Source organism: Ailuropoda melanoleuca, chromosome 13 (genome assembly GCF_002007445.2).
Source record: "Ailuropoda melanoleuca isolate Jingjing chromosome 13, ASM200744v2, whole genome shotgun sequence".
In the NCBI taxonomy this organism is placed as follows: domain Eukaryota; kingdom Metazoa; phylum Chordata; class Mammalia; order Carnivora; family Ursidae; genus Ailuropoda; species Ailuropoda melanoleuca.
This window is the reverse complement of record NC_048230.1, coordinates 42848442-42867973: the sequence shown is the minus strand read 5'-3', so window position 1 is coordinate 42867973 and position 19532 is coordinate 42848442. Positions and strand designations below refer to the sequence as shown.

Here is a 19532-nt window from a genome sequence, read left to right as displayed (position 1 = left end):
TTTTTTTTTTTTTTTTTTTTGCGCGTGTGTGCTTTTGCATGTAAATGTGAGTAGGTGCTGTCCTGATTGATGGCAATTAGCATTTTCTAACGGGAACAGATGTTCAGATTGCCAGGAGGCTGGTACCTAACGCCCACGCCGCCATCTGCTCGCTGGGCAGGGCCGGAGGAAGCGCCCCGGCCCGCGGCCCTGCAGCTCTCGGCACTGTGTACTGAGGATCGAGTGAGATTGTTTCGGGGGGGAAGAAAAATAATAATAAAGATGTTTTCAGGGTTATAAATAGTTCATGCTGTGTAGGACGGGATGGAGCTTTCTCTCCGCTTCGCAGCTCTGCATTCTATGTGAACAATGGGAGCGGGGAAGGGACACACAATGTCTGCCCGGCGTCACGTTGGTGAGGGACAGCCTGGGGAGGCCATGGTGGAAGGTCACAGTGCCTTGAATCAGTTCATGGCTCAGAAGACCAGAGAAAGGATGGAGGTAACACAGGTGATGGGGAAGGGGACGAGGGAGAGGTGCGGGGGGCGATGGGGGTCCACTTGAGGCTTGCTCAAGAATGCCAGACAGACGGCAGCGTGGGGGGGCACACCCTGCTCTCACTCGCTGGCTGGTGGCCTCACGAGCTGGCTGAGGCTCAAGCCCTTCCCCTGGGAAACTGGGGAAGCACCCCTGGGGTTCTGGGAGGAGTCAGGTGAGTCACACATGGCGTGGCCTGGGGTCTAGCGCATCGCTGGGGCCGGCGGGCAAGGGCCGACCTAGTGCCCAGCTGTCCGAGGGGCCCCGGAAGGCAGGCCCTGGCCTCTGCGTGCCTGGCTCCTAGCCTTCTCCCCGTGGCCAACCCCGATGGCTCCTGCTGCTCTTCCAGTAGCCAGCAGAGACACACTCTCTTGCTTTCTTTTTCCTTTTTGGCTTCTTAAAGCAAAACAGTTTGTTTGTTTGCTTGCTATAAAAAGAGCCGCCTCCCCCCCCCCCCTCCCTCCTTCTCTCTCTCCCTCCCCTGGGCGGCAGCTTGCAGTGGCCTCCCCCACCCCAAGCCTGCAGCCAGCACGCTCCTCCGAGGCAGATGTCTGCGGGGGAATCTGTTGTCTGTCCCTAGGCTGCCCCGACAGATGTACCAGGCTTTAATTGGGGGCCTGAGCGGCCCGGCGGCCTCCTCTGTGGGCTGAGGTCTGCTGCTCTGTTGGGCTCATTTCCTGCTCTTGTCCCCATTCTCAGGCTTGGTGGGTGTCTTCCCCCGGCCACGGACCATGCAGGGTGTGTGGGGCAGGCGCGGAGGCCCATCGGCCTCAGACGGTCCCTTCTTCTCCGGTCCCTTCTTCTCCAGGCCATTGCTAGTGCTTTCCTGGCACAGTGCCTGCTGCGTTGGAAGTACTCTGGGAGGAGAGGAAATATCCTTGTCCCCTTGGTGGGGATGTGGGAATGGGGGTTTGCTGTCCCCATCTGGATCTCCTGGTCCTGGTCCAGCAGAGCAGACAGAAACCTCCCATAACTGGAGGCAGGAGGAGTTCGTATCTAAAGGGCAGCCCTGGAAAACGTGTCTGTGTGGCCGACGGTGCCACTGGTTTGGGATAGTGGGGCAAAGCGGGCGTGGCGGGGTGCCTCCAGGGAGGTGCAGGTCAGACCACCCCTACACCTGGGCTGCAGAAACTCTGGGGGTTTACAGATGGCAGCCACTGAGTCAAATCCCCACGTTTATCACTCAGTGTCTGTGTTCTCAGTCTGTGTCGATGACCTGCTGGTTCCGCTGTGGACCTGACGTCTGGGTGTCTCAGCCTGGCACCGTGGACATTTGGGGCGGGATCGATTTTTTGTGCTGGGGGCCGTCCTGGCCATGGTAGGAGGCTGAGCAGCCTCCCTGGCCTCCACCCCTCTGCCCACTAGGTTTGACAAGTCCCCCGATATAATCGCCTCCTCTAGGACCCACTGTTGATTTATTTTAGAATGATTCCATTTCTGACGTCTAATATTTGAGGGCTTACTGTGTACCAGACACGCTGTAAGGCTTTACAAGCATTTATGCCTTAGTAACAGCGCCACGAGGGAGTGGCTGTTATGACTTGTGCCAGACAGAAGAGGAACCCGAGGTTCAGAGAGGTCTGGGGACTTGCCCATAGTCACATGACTAGTAAATGGGGGAGTTGTGATTCAGGGCCAGGGGGATTGACCAAAAGCCTGCGTGTTTTATCAGTCGTTGATCTGTCGTTACTGATCTGTCGCGACGTGACGGGCCACTGCTGTAGGAGCTTGGGTCCCATCGGTGGATAAAGAGGCAGAGCTCTAAGAATGTACATTCTAGAGAGAGGAGACAGATGACGGGCATGGTAAATTATCCGGAATGCTAGCACGTGGAGTAGTTTCCTAGGGCTGCCATAACAATGATCACAATCTGAGGGGCTTCACGCAACTGAAGTTTACGGCTTCACAGTTGTGGAGGCGGGAAGTCCCAGATCAAGGTGTTGGCAGGGTCGGCTCCTCCTGGAGGCTCCTTCTGGAGGATCTCTCCTGGGCCTCTGTCCCAGCGCCTGGGGGCTGCCGGTGGTTCTGGGTGTGCAGCTCCGTCACTGCCATCTCTGCCTCATGTCTTTACGTGGACTTCTCCCTGAGTCTCTGCATCCAGATCTCCCCTCCGCTCTCTTATAAAGACACCGGCCATTGCATTTAGGGCCTGCCCAAAGCCGGGATGCTTGCATCTTAACATCCATAGCTAATTACATCGGCATAGACCCTATTTCCAAATCGGGCCCCGTTCTGAGGTTCTGGGTGGACGTGAGTTTTGGGGGGTGCCATTCAAGCACTAGGGTAAGTGACGCTCACCATGGGGGTGCACAGGCCGTGTGCTGACAGTGTGGAGGGTATGACGTGTGCATGTGCTGTGTGAAGCTCCTCCTAGAAGTGCTGCCAGGCTTCAGAGAGGGAGGAAGTGTTTGGAGAGGTGGCCTGTCCTCTCTGCTGTCCCCAGGAGGCGGGGGGACGTATTGCGTATTGTGAAGCCAGGCAGCACCCATCCCGCCCGTCCTGTCTCCCCCCAGCAGCCACCACTTTGCTCTCTGCATTTAGGGGTCTGTTCCTGCTTTTTGTTTATTTAGTTTTTTAGATTCCACAGATGAGTGAGATCATGCGGTGTTTGTCTTTTCCGTCCGACTTATCTCACTTAGAGTAATGCTCACTAGGTCCATCCACGTTGTCACAAATGACAGGCTCTCTTCCGTTCTGATGACTGCATAATACTCCATTGTGTGTGTAGACACCACATCGTCTTGATCCATTCGTCTGTCAGTGGACACGTGGCTGCTTCCACATCTTGGTTCTTGTAAATAATACGCTATAAACAATTAGCGTTTTAGTTTTCTTTGCGTAAATAGCCAGTGGTGGAGTTACTGGATCCTCTGGAATTTCTATTTTTAAATTTTTGAGATGCCCCCCAATGATTTTCTCCTTTATTCATTCTTCACCAAATCCTGGGCCTCCTGAAGTATTTGTGGAATGAAAGGATGCATGAGTCATCATGCCAGGTCCTGGGGATCGCAGTTGAACAGGATGTGTTTCTGTCCCCAAGGAACTTGCTGTCTCACGGAGGAGACAGACAGGTGGCAGCTTATCTGCCCTTTGCACGGAGGGCGGAGTTACGTAGAGGCAGAACAGATGCTTTGGGGGCCCAGTGGAAGGGCTTTTGAACTGGTCCTGAAGGATGCATAGGAGTTTTCTGGGGAGAAAGAGGTGGACTGAGAACTGCATACAGAGAAAAGGCATGGCAGTAAGGAAGGGCACAGCTTTTTAAGAGGGTGAGAGAGATTGGCTGGAGTGTGGGAGGTAAAATTTATATAACATTAACCATCCATCAGAGTTTACACTTCAGAGGCGTTTAGTGCATTGACAGTGTTCACCGTGCAGCCACCACCTCCACCGGCTTCCAGAAGGCTTTGGTCATCCCACAGTGAGACCCCCCGCAGCAGCCACTCCTCCTCCCCTCCCTTGAGCTGGCAGACATTAGTCCACTCTGTCTCCGCGGATTTACCTCCTCTGGACGTTTCATGTCAACAGACCACCTCTGCCTTTCGGACAGTGATGTGGTGCGTGTCAGCACCTCTCTTCTGGGTGTAACTGGCAGGTCAGATGATTTCAGTGGTCTGATGTGATGAGTTTTCGGCTTTACGATGGTGTGAAAGCCTTACGCGTTCAGTAGAAACCCTCCTTGCGATTTTGAACTTGGATCTTTTCCGGGGCTGGTGTCAATATGTGGTCTGGGGCTCTCTCGTGGTGCTGGGCAGCGAGCGTAGTCCCCCTGCGAGCCAGCGATCAGCAGGGTCAACAGCCGATAGGGTGACGGCCATCCTGTCTCCACACGGCCACTGCTTGTCACTTTCTGTACAGTGTTCACTGAGTGACACCAGGTGGTCAACACTGTATGGTAAGATATGCTTTGCCCCACCGCAGGCTGACCCGCGTCCTGAGCACGTGGAAGCTCTGCCCCACCGCAGGCTGACGCGCGCGTCCTGAGTACGTGGAAGCTCTGCCCCACCGCAGGCTGACCCGCGTCCTGAGCACGTGGAAGCTCTGCCCCACCGCAGGCTGACGGCGCGCGTCCTGAGCACGTGGAAGCCGGGCTGGGCTGAGCCGTGACCGCAGGTTGGGTGCATTAAGTGCACGTTTGACTTAGGGTATCTTCAATTTGGGATGGGTTTAGCGGGGCGTAAGCCTCTTGTAAGTTGAGGAAGATCCGTATTCCACCGTATGAATTGACCACGTTCTGTGGATCCATTTGTATGTTGAGGGACTGTTGGCCGTTGTGAGGTGCCACATTTTTGGGGGCAAATCCCAGCACTCAAAGCATGTTTGTTGAATGAGGAAATAAAACTATGCCCCTGAATCCCCTAATCCTCACCCTTAAATCCCCACCCCACCGCCAGAACCTCGATGTCCCACGTCCAAGGAACAGGTGTTCCAGTACCTGCTGTGTGTTGAGGGGTCTTATTGTCACACTTTAGGAATGTGGCCATTGCCAGGGGTGGTCCAGAAATCTCAGAGTCTGTGGGATGCAGAACAGACCCACCCCTCACCCAGTGCTCCCCTGCCCAGAGCCCCCTTGCTCCTCGGCACCCTTCCTCTCAGGCGGGGCCCCACAGTGCCATCAACCCGTCTGAGCTCTGACTGCACCAGGATCCCCAGAACTCCTGGCTCCCAGAGGGACACTGAGTCTGGCGTTAGAGGTGGGTGGAGGGCAGAGTCCTAACCGCTCAGCACAGACGTTCCCCTTCAGCCCGTGTCCCACTTGCCCCAGACAAGATGGAGAAGAATACCAGCCCGTCTCCATGTCCACAGCCAGCCTCAGCACCCTGGGACACCGCACCACTGTCCCCCTGAGCCTCATGAGCGAGTCAGTTGTGTGCGAGCTGGTGGGAGAGGCCCTGAGGCCCCGAAACTCAGGTGCGGGCCGTAGAGTCACCAAGGGGAGGGGTTCTGCCGGGCCTGGGGGCTGCAGAGACCATGCGAGTGGGAGATGGGGGAGGGGCAGGGGTCCTCTCTGGAGGGAGTAGGGCAGAGCAGGGAACCCGTGACCCTCACCTCCTGATGAATCCTCTCTGCATTTGGGGATCAGCCCAAGTGATCACACCTTCTCCTCTCCTCCAGACCCTCCTGATGCCGTCACATTGGGCATCAAGCCGTCCCACCAGAAATCATGATTAGTTCACTAGTGCGTTGCTGGTCTCCAGCTCCTGGACTCAGCCCCATGAAGACAGGGCCCCGCCGCCCCAGTGCACAGTGACTTTGTTCAACATACCTCGTTTGGGAGCAGAGCCCAGCCGAGCTCCTGTCGCCTGGCGCTGCCGCCGTCCTGGGACGACAGGATACTCTGACTCTCGTCAAATGTGGGGCCTGGAGGGCATCTGCAGTGGGGGCGCTGGGGCCCTGGGGGTGCTACCTCCCCGGGATGAGCAGGTGGAAGCATTGAGACAGCCAGAAAGGCACCTTGAAGGAGTTGGCAGCCACGTGCCCTGGCTGGATGATTCCATGCATCTCTGGAAGTTGGCGACATTTGTAGAGATTAGAAGGGCCGTGCCCCTGCTCATGAGCTGTATGAAGATGCCCGGTCCTGCCCCGGCCGCCATATCTCATCCCCCCATCCACTCCAAAGTCGTAACGAGGGCCCAGTAGGTCTGGAGGTGGGATGGTGGCTCGGGAGAACAATGCACCCAGGCTTGGGGTGAGTCAGTGTCACCTCCGGGGGCGGGCTGACCCTCTGAGAGCAAGGGTTAGAGGGTCAGAGGGTGCATGGGGGCTTAGGGGTGTGAGGTTCATGCTGGGACATGCCTGACAGTTGAGAAATGCCCCCTTGGACGGCCGGCATCAACAGGGCATTTCCTGCACTGGATGTCTTACCCCAGGACCGGGGTGTCCACTCCCCAGGACACACGGCCTGCTGTCCACCCCAGGCCTCCAGGATGGTGGACCTGAGCCCCTGGGTGCTGAGTCGGGTCCCTGGTGTCCATCAGCCACAGTTTGAGGCCCTCACTGCACCCCTCCCCTTCTAATGAAGCTGCTGTGTGTTCCAGGAGTGGGGGGAGCAGGCAAAGTGGTGTTGTAATAGGGAGGGTAGATCTTGGCCCACTGGGCACCCTGGCACTGGGCACCAGGCGGCCCAAGGCCCCAGAGGGACAGTGTCTGTGGCTGTGACAGCTGTTCCCAAGACCCAGTGCGGAGGGGTGCAGCCTCAAGGGAGGGGAGGCTCTGGAGCTTTGCTGTTGCAGGGGCACACACATGTCCACAGTCATCTGCGCATGTCTACACACACACATGCACATGCCTGCACATGTCAGCACACATCTGCACACGTCTACACACACATGCACACATCTGCACGTCAGCACACATCTGCACACATCTGCACTCGCCAACTGCACACTTTCACTCACGTCCACACACATCCACACATGTCAGCACACATCTGCACACATCCACACACACCGGCCAACTGCACACTCCTGCTCATGTCCACACACATCCACAGACACATTAGCCAAGTGTGTACACGTCTGTGCACGTCCACACGTCTTCACAACATTCACACACACCCCATACGCGTCCGCGCGCTTCTGCCCCTCCTGCATGCTTTCCCACAGCGCCCCGGGTCCCACCTGCGTCTGTGACCTCAGCATAGGTGCAGGAGCCCCGGGGCGCTCTCTTGGTTCTCATGCTCTTTTCAGTACCCCTGCCTCCCGCCAGCTTCCCGTAGGCTGTCCCCAGAGGGGGAAGGAGGGGCGCCTCTCCCTGCTGGGCCCTGCTGAGCCAACAGCTGGCCCCAGAGGCCCCAGGATGAGGGGCATGGTCCTGCTGAGAGGCCAGTCCCGCTCCTTCCCACTGGCCGCACAGCTCCCTGTCCCGAAGGAGGCGGAGCGCGCCACCCAAGGCTCCAGGAGTGGCTTGTTCTCTGCCTCCGCTCTGACCCGGGGTGTGGCCACCAGGGCTTGGCCACCAGGGCTCAGGGGCGGGCCACAGCCAGTTGGCCTTCCTGTCCTGGAGCCCCACATGGCCATAGCTTTTCACGCTAACTGTATTGAACTGTGGTAAGTGACACCCTGCTCTGACCGCACGCTGGGGACGTTCCAGAAACTCACCTGGGTCCTCACACAGCCTCACGAGGCAGGCCCCGTTATCACCCCCACTATATAGACCCGGAAGTTAAGGTGACGTGCTCAAAGCCGCACACCTCCCGGGGAGCTGGGATGCCCAGCCCAGCAAGGGGCAGGGGAGCATCTCGCCCAAGCACACAGAGCCTGCTCCAACCCACATTGGGTTCCCAGCGGCCGTCTGTCCTTCAGGGCCCCCACCTGGTGCCCTGCCCTCCCCTGCAGCGGCCCCACTGCAGACTGTGCTCCCTTCTACCCTGACCTCCCGCCGCGTTCCCCTTCTGTGAAGGCTGCGGCAGAGGGTGGGCCTGTCCCTCTGTGCTCAATTGTGGTCCCTAAAATGTTCAGTCCCCACCTCCTGGGATGTGCTTCGTCAGATCCCTCCACACCCTGGTGTCCTGTTTCCTCCCGAAAGCCCAGCATTTGCCTGGCCCTGTCTCCATGCTTCTGCTCACCCTTCTTTCACCTCGTCCTCCTCTGGGACTTCAACCGTGCGGCTTCTGCCCACTCCCCTGGCTGAGTGCTCCCTGCCCCGGGAGCCACCTCCATATACACAGGGGACATGACCGAAGGCCCTCGTAGCTCTGTAGGACTGAGAGTGGGGCCACAGGTGATCTGTGGTGATGCCACGGGCCTTACTGAATGGGCGGCATCTGGGCACGGAGGAAGGTGGCCCCTCCAAGTAGCTCCATTTACGAGGCCCTTACTGTGTGTCAGGCACTGTGGCCAGGCTTCTGTATGAACACGCGCTCTTGGGTCGTCACTGTGACAATCAGATGGCGCAGGGCTCGTGCTCCACGCCAGTGTTCAGATGGTGGAAGTCGTCACTGTGACAATCAGATGGCGCAGGGCTCATGCTCCACGCCGGTGTTCAGATGGTGGAAGTCGTCGCTGTGACAATCAGATGGCGCAGGGCTCATGCTCCACGCCGGTGTTCAGATGGTGGAAGGGAAGCTCTGGGCGATCAGACGGCTTGCCCAGGGTCTTGTGGCCGGAGAGCGGCGGACCGGGGACGTGAACTCAGGTGCCCCGTGGAGGACTCCGGAGTTGAGTGTAACTGCCTGCGATGGCCCCTAGGGTCCTCGTTAGAGGATGGTTTCCCTCTGGCCATTTTTGATCCGAGGGCACGCCTCACCTGGTGATTCGGGTTGGACGGGTGAGTTGTGGTCAAGGTGAGAAGTTCGTCTCCCCGGGGGATTTGAACACACACTGCGCCAGCTTCCTCCCCGTCCCCAAGATGATGCTTCTGCGTTGCTGGCGAGCTTGTCTCCTGGCCTCCGAGCATAGCAAAGGTGACAGCTTCTTCCCAGCCTGTCTCTGCCTGCGATTGTTACCCACACTGACAGTCTCCCGGCTGCAGGTTGACTCTAATGGCTGAGCAGAATAAATTAGCATAAAACAGTTAAAACCCAATTTCCTAATACTTTTTTTCTCATTTACTACCCAGGTGTTTAGATTCAGTTTCTTGCAAATGACACCTGAACATCATTACGGCCTCTAATAATTGTGCATTTTGATAGCAAATAGTCCTAACAATGCCGAGCAGGCAGCAGGAAGGGTCTAGCCTCTCTGTGGGCGGAAACTTCTGCAGGGAGAACATGGCTTCAGTGTCAGTTGAGGCCCCTCATGCTGGGGGCAAGTGGGGGAATGCACCCTTGAAAGAGGAGGCGGTCCCAGCTTTGGGCTCAAAGCCCTCATTTAGCAAAGCCTGGTTCGTGCTTTTCTAAAAGGTTTCACTTCTCAGATTTGTTTCTTTAGCAAGGGTTTTGCTTTTTTCCCCCTTAGGATCTATCTTTTTGGACACGGGCCTTGAGACTGGTCTTGGTTGCACATGAAAACAGCACCTCACCTGGCGTTGTTTCCCTGGTGGGTCTCCCAGAGCTCTGTGGTCTCCTGTGGAACAGTGGGTCCTGTCCTTTACCAGTGTAGTGCCTGGGTCGTGGCCGTAGATTCCGATGGACTTGCAGTTCGTCTGGAGTTTTGGGGTAATCCATCTTCCTGGACTCACCCTCCCAGGACCCACATCCAGGTGTGCTTTGGTGGGCATCTCCGTGTTGGCCACTTGGGACAGTCTCTCCCTGTTCGTAGGGAGCTGTTTCTACAGTCCCTCTTCATCCTCCCGCTCCAGGCCCAGTCCTCTGTTCTCAGCCTGAGAAGCTGCCTGATCAGGAATGAAATGGGACCGGCCTCTTTCCCGGCCCTGCCCTCAGGAGGACAGTGGGGTGCACAGTGTCTGCACACCCCAGTGGGCTCTCGACCCCCTCGCACCTGTGCTCATGGTCAGAGCGTTCCTGCACACGCACCTTCTGTGTTACTGTGAGGTGCACACATCTTTTAGAAACTTCCAGCACTGGTTTCTCTCCTTCTGCCTTCCTGCAGACCTGTTACTTGCATTTGGGGTTGGCGTTCCACTGCGCTAATATCTTCCCCCCTAGTGGGAAAGGAGATAGCTGTGATTAGCCTAATGAGTGATTAATTAACAGGCAGTCTGGCTGCATCACAAGGAGGTGCTGACCCTGCCGAAGAGTGGCAGGGGTGGGGTGGGCCGTTGTGGCTTCAATGGGCTGAGCCCACCCCGTCCAGCCGCACTGGGCTGCCTCTGTGCGCACGTGTGGGGCTGCGTGTGCACCCGCTGGTACATGCTGCCGGGGGGCTGGGGCCGCTGTCTACCCAGCATCCAGAAAGGGTGTCCACCAAGGGACACCACAGGGTCTATGCTGGCCACATCCAAAGAGTGTGTGTTTGCGTGTGCACATTTCCAGTAAGTACATAGAATATTTACCTGTAACTGAATGATGAAAATGATCTTAATTGGCAGTTATGTAAAATTTCTAAATATCTCTGGTTGGAAAAGGTCGGAGGCTTCAGATGGTTTTGTTTCATAAATTGGGCTGGAGGGACTGGGGGGTGGCACTGAGGGCTTGGGAAATTCTTGCTGACTTCCCTTGAAGTGACTGAGCATCACGTCTGGGGGAGAGAGGCTGTGACTGGCCAGGGAGGAGGGCCTGGGGCTGACGGGCTCTGGGGAGGAGCATCGTGGGCGGGAGGAAGGAGACAGGAGGTGAGTGACATGTCCCCACTGCCTTCTCTGGGAGCTGCTCTGTTCTGCTCCTACTGTAATTAAATGTTAATTTTCTTCTTGAAAGCCAAAGGAAGCACCCTGCCAGAAGCGGATCGGGGGGGCCCCCTCCCTTGCCTCCCAGCGTGAGACCAGCGTGGGGAGGTCTTGTTTGCTCTCCCCCCTCACTGGGAAGGCTGGGAGAGGGACCTGGGCTTCTGAGTAGCCCCCCACCCCGCTGTCTGGCAAAGCAGCTCTGAACTCACTTCCAGTTTTAAGTTCAGAGCTGGTGACACATGCCCGGCCATCCTCTGGCCTTGTCGAGCTCAGAAAGATCCTGTGAAGAGGTCTTCATTCCCCATCACGGCTACCTGAAACGACTCTAGGCATCGCCAGGCGCCCGGGGGGAAGAACTGCTCTGGAATGTACTGTGCGTGGACAGCATCCAGGCTTGCCTTCCAGGACTCTGCTGAGACCCGGACTGTGTGTCCGTGAAGGCAGGACGGGCTGTGCTGGGGAACGTTCTGTGTGGGCCCTGAGCTGGCACACGAGGGGAGGGAAATCGTGGGAAGGGCGGTGCAGATAGGCAGACTGTCAGCGATGATGCTGAGCTCTAGGAACCAGTCTGCGTGGGCCGCATGCTGGGGAAGCAGAGGCAGCCCTCCCAGGTCTGTGGGGGGGGGGGTCAGCAGGGAAATGAGTCTGTGAGCCCCGTGCATCATTCTTCGCTGAGGGTGCTCCCATTTAGAAAACACATTTTGGATCCTTTGCTCCAGGGCCCTCAGCTTCTTTGGCATTCCCTCTGGACACTGGGACCTCTTTACAAGAAAAACACACTCCCTGATAGACCCGAGGCCACTGGAAACGCATCCACACAAAACAACCCGTGAACGAATGTTCACAGCAGCGTCGCTCACAGTCACCAAAAGGTGGAAACAGCGCAGTGTCCATGGACGGATGAGCAGATGAAACGAGACTTATCCATACAACAGAATAGTATTCAGCCTTCAAAAGGCTCTGACACAGGCCGCGGCACAGAGGAAACTTGAGAACATTATGCTCAGTGAAAGAAGCCAGGCACGAAAGGCCATGTGTTGTAGGATTCCATTGATGTGAAGTGTCCAGAAGGGTACGTCCAGAGACAGACAGCGATGGTGGCTGCCGGCAGCTGGTAGGGATGGGAAGTGGGGCGGGACTAGAAATGACTGAGGATTCTTTTGGGGTGATGAAAACATCCTTTATACGTTTCAGGTATCCTGCAGTATCTGTAGTACCGTTTGGTTTGGGAGCAAATCCAAGTTCATCCAGTACAAACCCAGACACAGGGCTTGTGAAGAGCAGTCTGGGAAGTGCTTGAAGGGAGGAAGACAGGTCACATCAGGGTGTGCCTTGCACTGGCCACAGGCCTCCTCAGTGGCGCTCCGTTCCCTGGCCTTGAACTCAGTGTAGCTGGAGGCCGCCGGGAGCACCAGACACATGCACCTAGTGGGTCCGCAGGCGATGGGGAAGAGGTTTGTGCTCAGGCATACAGAGCGAGCATGTGCACGTATGTGTGATGGTGACATTGAAAAATAAAACCGGTCGTTTTACCAGCAGATAATGGCTTTATTCTGGAAGAGCAGAGAATTGCATTCTCAGACTCGAAAGCCGCGGCAGAACCAACCACAGGCAGGTCCACAGAACAACGAGAGCAGGCTCTTCCAGAGAGCGAAGGGCCCGCTGGGAGGGCTGTTGTTAATAGAAAGTCCATTGGAGTAAACTGGGAGTTGGGCCTATGGGGGCTTCTCATTGGCTAGGCCGTGATGGTCTCTCATTGGCTGAACTGTGACAGTCTCTCATTGGCTGGCCTGTTGCTGGGGCAGGAGGAAACCTTCCTCCCTCCTGCTGGGCTGTCCACCTGCAAAGTGCTCTGTCTCCCTGATATCTCCCAATCAAATCTCCCTTCCCCCCTCTCTCTGGCAGGGCTGCCCTCCCTCCACCCACTGTCCCGTGTCTGGTTCCCATTCCCCCCTCCCTCTTGTCAGCCAGCTTGCTGTTCTGTGGCTCTGTCCCCACCTCCCTCCGAGGTCCAAAGGCCCCCGCCTTTGGTTTTGTGCTTTAAATCTGCATTTTGCTATGAAATATTAAAAACAGCAGCCAGTGCCATTTGGAGTACTTAACCAGATGCTTCTCACTATTGACTACTATCTCCTGCATGTGCCCTCCTCCTCTCCTCGTCTCCTCCCCTGCCTGCCCCTCCCCCTCCTCCCCTGTCCTCCCTCTGGGACCAGAGCAGGAGGAAGGCGGGGTTTCCTGCAGGTGCTCCTGAAGGCTGGGTGAGGGTCTTCCCCACTACCCCCTCCAACCCCAGGTCTTAGTGGTGATAGCTGATGGGGGAGTGGGGGGCCATGGCTCTCAAAGGCACCCATTCCACCCCATGTCCCTTGGGAGAGCAGTGTCTTGTCTTCACTTGAAAGCTTCCCCAAGAAGCCTGTGGCTAGAGCCCCAAGCAAGTGGTTCCCAAGGATGGGCTGATGGGCAGATGGGGGTGGAGGGTGGGCCTGCCCTGGCCGTGGCCCAGGATTTCAGTGGCCAGTGGCCCAGGTGGGCCCCGGGCTCTCAACCTCTTGGTCTTTGCTTCACCATCACCCTCTGCTTTGTGTCAGCGTGAGTCTCCGTGTATACCACACCACTGGGCGGCTACCATGAGCTGGGCACCCAGTGAGAGGCGGAACAGGTCAGTGCCTGGCCCGGGGCGGGCCGCACGGGGGTACTCTGCGTTTGTATCCAGCCCCGAGGCCCCGCTGCTCCCACCCTCGGTTCTCAGATAAGGACGCCGTTGGTTCCTGGGGCTGCCGTAGGTAAAAAGTCACGAACCACGGAAGCTTGCGCTGTCCCGGTTCTGGAGGCCCCACGTCCGCGTTCGATATGTGCGCACTGGCTCGGCTCCTTCTGGGGGCTCCGAGGGGGAGTACACTTCTGTCCCACCTCTGCCTCACTTCTGGTGGCTGCTGCGGTCCTTGGTGTGTGGACACATCACTCCCATCTCTGCATCAGCCTTCACGCAGCCTTCTCCACATGTCTCTTAGAAGGCACGCTCGTCGGGTTTTGGCCCCCACCCCCAGTCTGGGGGATTTCGTCTCCATCCTTACTTTAATTACATAGGCAAAGACTGTTTTTCCAAATAAGGTCACATTCTGAGTTTCCAGTGGACAGGAACTCTGGGGGGATGCTGTCTGACCCACGCCAGACCAGAAGGCTCTGGGGGGATGTGACACCCAAGATCACTGGGCTCGTGCCTGAGGCAGGCGCCGTGTCTGAAGCCCAGCTCAGCGCTCCCCACACTCTGCTCCCATGGGTGTGGCTCTGCCTCCCGCCCCTGTAGCTTTTGCCCACACCGTGTCTCTCCCCCCACAATCCTTTCTCCGGCGGCCTTTCCTGGCATCCCGGTCCCATCTGCCCCACTGCGTCCCTGGGGTGCATAACCTGCCAAGTAGCTGCCCCCGAGCTTCAGCCAGCTGTGAGGACATTCCCAGCCTGTGGCCCAGCTGCAGCCCACCATGGACGCCTTGAATCTGGCCTCAGCTTGCCTTGTAGGGGCTGGGCCTGAACAGAGATCTGAAGGCCCTTCTTGTGGGTGGTGGGAGAACAGGAGGCTTCAAGGAAGAAAACACTCGGCTGAAGGGAGGCGGTGAATGGAAGCAGGGATCTGGACATGGAGAGTGGAGGTGGGGGCGGCCCTGCTGCTGTCGTCCACAGGGACAGGGATCAGGGTGAAGAGGCTCCAGCAGTGGTGGCGCTGGGGAGAGCAGAGCAGTGTGGCGGACACCAGCCTCCTGGCCACGCCATGTCAACGGATGGGGGCGGGGGGGACGTGGTCCAGGGATCAAACGTGGGTTAGCTGCAGATTCCTTGGTGAAAAGGGACGTCTGCTGGGGAAGGCCGGTGACAAAAGTATGAGGATGGAGCTGTTCTGGTGGAAGTCAGTGGACGGTGTCTCAGAGCCCCCCGCCCCCGCCCCTGGAGAGCCCAGGCGGAAAGATCCAGGTGTGGCAGATGGGGCCCCAGCTGGCGGGGAGGTCAGGTGGGAGGTAGGGTCTACGCAGGCCTGTGTGCCCTGAGCAAGTCCCCACTTCTCAGATCCCTCGTTTATGAGATGGAGACCATGTGACGTGGCTCCTGCCTTTCCAGAGTTCCAGGGGACAGGAAGCAGGACACAAAAGGAGGCACCACTTGTGGAAATGCTCGGGGAATGCTGGAAATGGCCGGCAGTGCGAGGCTTACCCTCAGCTCGCTGGTGTCCCTACAGACGGACGCCGTTACGTCGTGATTACAGGTAAACAGCACGCGCCGCTCCAGCCCGAGATTAGGCAGAGCTTCAGCTTCCCTCCGTGATTCTGGCGACCCTGATGGAGACCCCCCACCTCCAGGAGGCCTGGCTGTGGCTGGCAGGTGGTATTGCCAGGTACTCAGGAGAACCTCCATCTGGCATGTGCGAGGCTCGGGCTCCTCACGGTGTAATGGAGACGCACTCCCCTGGTCCCCTGAGCCCTTCCCTTTGTCCTCCTTTGCTGCTGTTCCAGCGTTCCTGTCCCAGCGTACATGGCTTTGCCCACTCCTGGACGCTCCACCTTATTCGTGTCAGATTCAAGGTCACCACAGACTAAAGAGCTGGGTTGGAAGGAGAGCTCAGGCTCGGTCTGTTTTTGCTCGCCGGCGGGGCAGGCACACGTGCACATGTATATGTATGAGCATACCTGCACACATGTGCTCACACGTGCTTGTGCACATGAACACACGTGCACACAAGCACGTGTGTGTGTAGTGTGCGGAGAGCAGTGTGGGGGTGTGCTCACACGTGTGCTTGTTCATGCGTGTGCTTGTGTACATGAACACGTGCATGCAAGCACACGTGTGTGTAGTGTGCCGCGAGCGTTATGGGGGTGCTCACACACGTGTGTGCACTGCGTGTTTGTGTGTGTGTGCCTGTGTACAGAGCGAGGAGCACGCAGATCCCCTGGACTGCTCGCGGAACCCGGGCCTGCCCCTGCCAGGAACCAGTCGCTGCCACTGCCCGTCGGATGGAGCCCTTGGGGGAAGTTACTGGACATCTGGGCAAAGCAGAGCAGGAATGAAATAACCACCAGATTTGCAGCATGTTACCTGTTTGTATTAAAAATCAATGACACAATAGAGCGATTCCACTCTATCTTACTTAAGCAATATCCACTGCATGGGAGCCAGGAGGGGGAGAGGGCCCCGGGGCCAGAGGGGGGCTCGTGGTGGGGCGGCGGGGCGGGGGGTAGGCCGCCAGCTCTGTGAGCTGCTCTGCTTCCTGCCGCGCTCTCCCTCCATAAAATAACCAGCTCATCTCGGCCCCATCAGGGCCGGGATTTACTGCCGGGCCCGCGATTGCCTGCCACACGCCTCTCTCGGTTTTATTCTTGCTATTTATCATGCCGGGCCCTGCCTCAGCGCCAGAGGGACAGTTAATCAAGGCCGACTTTCTACCTTGTCATCCGGGATTCTGCTGGCAGAAAATGTGAACCATAAAATTAAAATCACGGGAAGTCTGGAATTTGCAAGAAAGCCGGTGGTTTGGGGAGGAGGAGAAGAAAGAGATTTCCCCAGCTCCCTGCCCTGCATCCGGACACACCAAAACACTGAGCCGTGGGGACTCACAGCCTGCATTCATTTCCCCCTGCAGGCGAGCTCCCAGGCAATGCTTCGCAGCCCTCACCCTGCCCCTTGCCTTCCATCCCCAGGCTGCCACTCTGCTCCTGCCCCCGGATACCCCTCCCCTCTGGAGAAAATACAGGTGAGCGTCCTGGCTGTACCAGAGTCAGGAGGTGAGCACACTGGGGATTAGTGATGGTGTCTGTCCCAGAATCTGCAGGGGCACGGTGCAGTTCCCGCCAGAAGAGCGCCCCCCACCACCACCTGGATAGCCCTCCAGGCCAGCCTGTCCCCCTGCCCGCCCCTTATGGTCCTGGGCCAGGCCAGGGGACATGGAAGGCCCTAGAGAGCAGAGGAGCCCACCTCTGTGTGGCCTGGCTGTGCTGCGTTGTGGGGCAAATTTTCCAGCTGTTTCCAGAGATCCCAGAGAACCAGATTAGCATTTCGAGCTGGAGAAAGCAGAGCACCTCTGCTCCGGGAGGCTAGAGCCATACACAGGGGGCCTTGGCTCATCGTTTAATCTTGGAGAGCAGGGGAAATAGATTGCCTTCAGATCCTTCCAGACCTTTCTGTGAAAAACGGGGCAGATTTTATTCCGTTTAATTTTATTATGTGGAGGAGCCAGCTAGGGAAAGGGGAAGAGGGAGAGAGAACCCGGGTTGTAAAACCCAGTGTGCTGGGGCTGGGGGGTTTAGACCTGTCTCAGGGGCTGGCAGGGTGGGAGCTCCATGGACACTCACCCCGTCCAGCAGCACAGAGCTTGCTTTTAAATGTGAAGTCCCTTCTGCTCTCTGTGAGCCCTGGTTGGTGCTGGGGTGTGTGTGTGCATGTGTGTGTGTGTGCATGTGTCTCCCCAGGTCTGCTTGTTGCAGAAGGATGGGTGTGGTGGGGGCTGGAACAAATGGTTTTCCAGACCCCCAAATGCCTTCTGAGGACCCCCTCTGCCGGGAGACAAGGGGTTTTAGAGGGTGCAGCCCACTGCCTGCCTGTGGTGGGCATGCTGGGGAACCTCGTGTTTGGGAATGGGGTCTGCAGGTTCTGGGCTGCCGTCGTGCCCCCGAGCTCGCGGTCAGGCCCGGGTAATGGAGGGCATTGGCCGTTTGTGGCTTCAGTTCAGAGGTGCCCTGGGCTTTCCCGCTCCGGTGCTGCCTCCCTGCACTCATTATTTATTTAATCATCTCTTTATGATCCTGGAGGAGCCAAGGGAGAAAAGGGAGTGGGAGGCGGGGTTGGGGAGAGCGACCCCGTCGTCCCCCCTCACCCCCGACAGAGCCTCGAATGAACAATATTTGCGTGGGCAGCTGTCAGTCAAGGCCATCTATCTCTGAGGTTTTAGGAACGAGCCAAGGTCACAGCAGGCCTCTCAGGAGGTCTGCCAGAGTCGGTGGGGTGGGTGGTGCAGGGAATCCAGGGGGCGGCTGGGGTGGGCGGCCGCAGGGGTGAAGCCACAAATACCACAGGCACCGAAATGAAAACCCAAGTTCAGTTTAGACTGGGCTGTCAGGGACCCTCTAATTCTAACCGAGATGGTCCCCAGGGCAGAAGAGGCTGGATCCAGAAAGGATCCCCTTCTCCTGTGCCCTGTACCTGCCTCCCCCACAGGAGGCAAAAGCACCACCAGGGCCCCGGGTGGGGGTGCAGCAGAAGGAGTGGGCAAGCTTCAGCGCCACAGGTGGACCGCCAGCTCTATCTGGACAGAAGCTGGTTGAGGAGTCCAGACCTCTGACCGAGACCTCCCCTCCAGGTACCCTGTCTGAGCTGCGCTCTCTTCCTCTGAATCCCCCACCCTGCATGACCTGAACCCTGTGTCACGTGTCCCCTGCCCTGGTCACATGGAGATGGACTTTGAGGGTGTCCTCTGCCACCAGGCCTCAGTCTCTGCCCAACCCCTCCCTGACCTTACTCTTCTTCCAGCACGCCCAAGGCCTTCCCCTCTGCAGCTGCACATGCGTGTGCATGTACACACACTCACACATGCACATTTCAGAACATTCTCTCCCTCCCTAGCCTGTCAAGAGAACTGCTGCATGGCGTTCAGGCAGCTGCTCACGGACCTGTCTCCCCAGGAGTGCTGGCCCCCCACTGCACTGCCCTCCATGGCACTGCCCCCCCGCACTACCCCCACCCAATGCACTGGCCCCCCACACTGCCCCCACCCCACGGCGCTGCCCCCCGTGCATTTCTGCAGTGCCGGCACGTGGCAGCTGCCTCTCAGTTGCCTGCTGCGTGAGTGGTTGCCGGCATTTCTAGAAGGACCTGTCTGCTGTGTGTACCCACCCGGCATGGAGAGCTTGCTGTGGACCCCGGCGAAGCCAGGAGCCCATTCTGCTCTTATGCGGGCTGCAGGGAAGGGCACGGGGAGGGGGGAACCACCAGGAGGAAAGCATGGCTGTCACTTTTGTGTTGTGGAGCTCCCGAGGCCCCGACACGTCCCCCAGTGACGTTGCCTTGGATTTGGAATGCATTATGTGATTTAGCTGTTGTTATAGATTTACCTTCCTAATTATGTTTGGCTTAGAACAATGTTAAAATTGTTTTGCATTCCCTGGGTACACAGAGCCCGGGCATGGGAGGAGGTGGCTGTCAGGGAGGAGCCGCGTGCTGGTGTGAGGGACTGTCTGCAGAGAGAACCTGCCGACCACCAGGCATGGGTTCCCGTGACTGCTGGCACCCAGCAGAGCAGGCGGGCTCCTGGGAGCAGGTTTGGGGGGCCCGGGGCCTGAGCCCAGATGCCAGCGATCACTCGCGCCTACTCTGCGCTGGGCACTGCTCAGAGGACTTCCTTTGAACCGACTCATTTAAGCCCATGACAACTGTGATGAGGCGTGTGCTGTTGGCGTTCTCCTTTAACAGAGGGTACAGTGAGGCCCAGAGAGGGGAGGCCACTGGCCCGTGGTCCCAGAGCTGACGTGTGGCCAAGCCAGGCTTGAACCCTCTGTGTTAGGCTGTGCCTGGTGAGCTGGAGGCTCTGAAGGGCATTTCCCTAGGTGACGAGACAAGGTCAGAGGCACGGGGCGTGTCTTACTTCCTTACCCCTCGGGCCTGGAAAGTAGGGACTGTCCCCTTGCAGAAGTCCGTTATTTTAGGGGTGCACTGTGGCCCTTGCTGGTATGCATGGAGCAAGGGGCATGGCATCAGGAGTGAAACCTGGGGAGCCTTTTGGGCCCGTGAAGCGCATGCCCTTTTGTTTTTCA

General features: G+C 57.8%; 1 protein-coding gene across 15 annotated transcripts in view; it reads left to right on the top strand.

Moving 5' to 3' along the window:
* RBFOX3 (RNA binding fox-1 homolog 3) overlaps positions 1–19532 on the top strand; it is a 422918-nt gene that overhangs the window by 126825 nt on the left and 276561 nt on the right. The window contains exon 1 of one of the 15 annotated variants that reach the window (XM_034640559.1): positions 28–480. The exons of the other annotated variants lie outside the window; for them this stretch is intronic. The gene's annotated coding sequence lies outside the window, so the exon portion shown is untranslated. Of the gene's footprint in view, positions 1–27; positions 481–19532 lie in introns of those variants that run through there. 15 annotated transcript variants of the gene reach the window in all.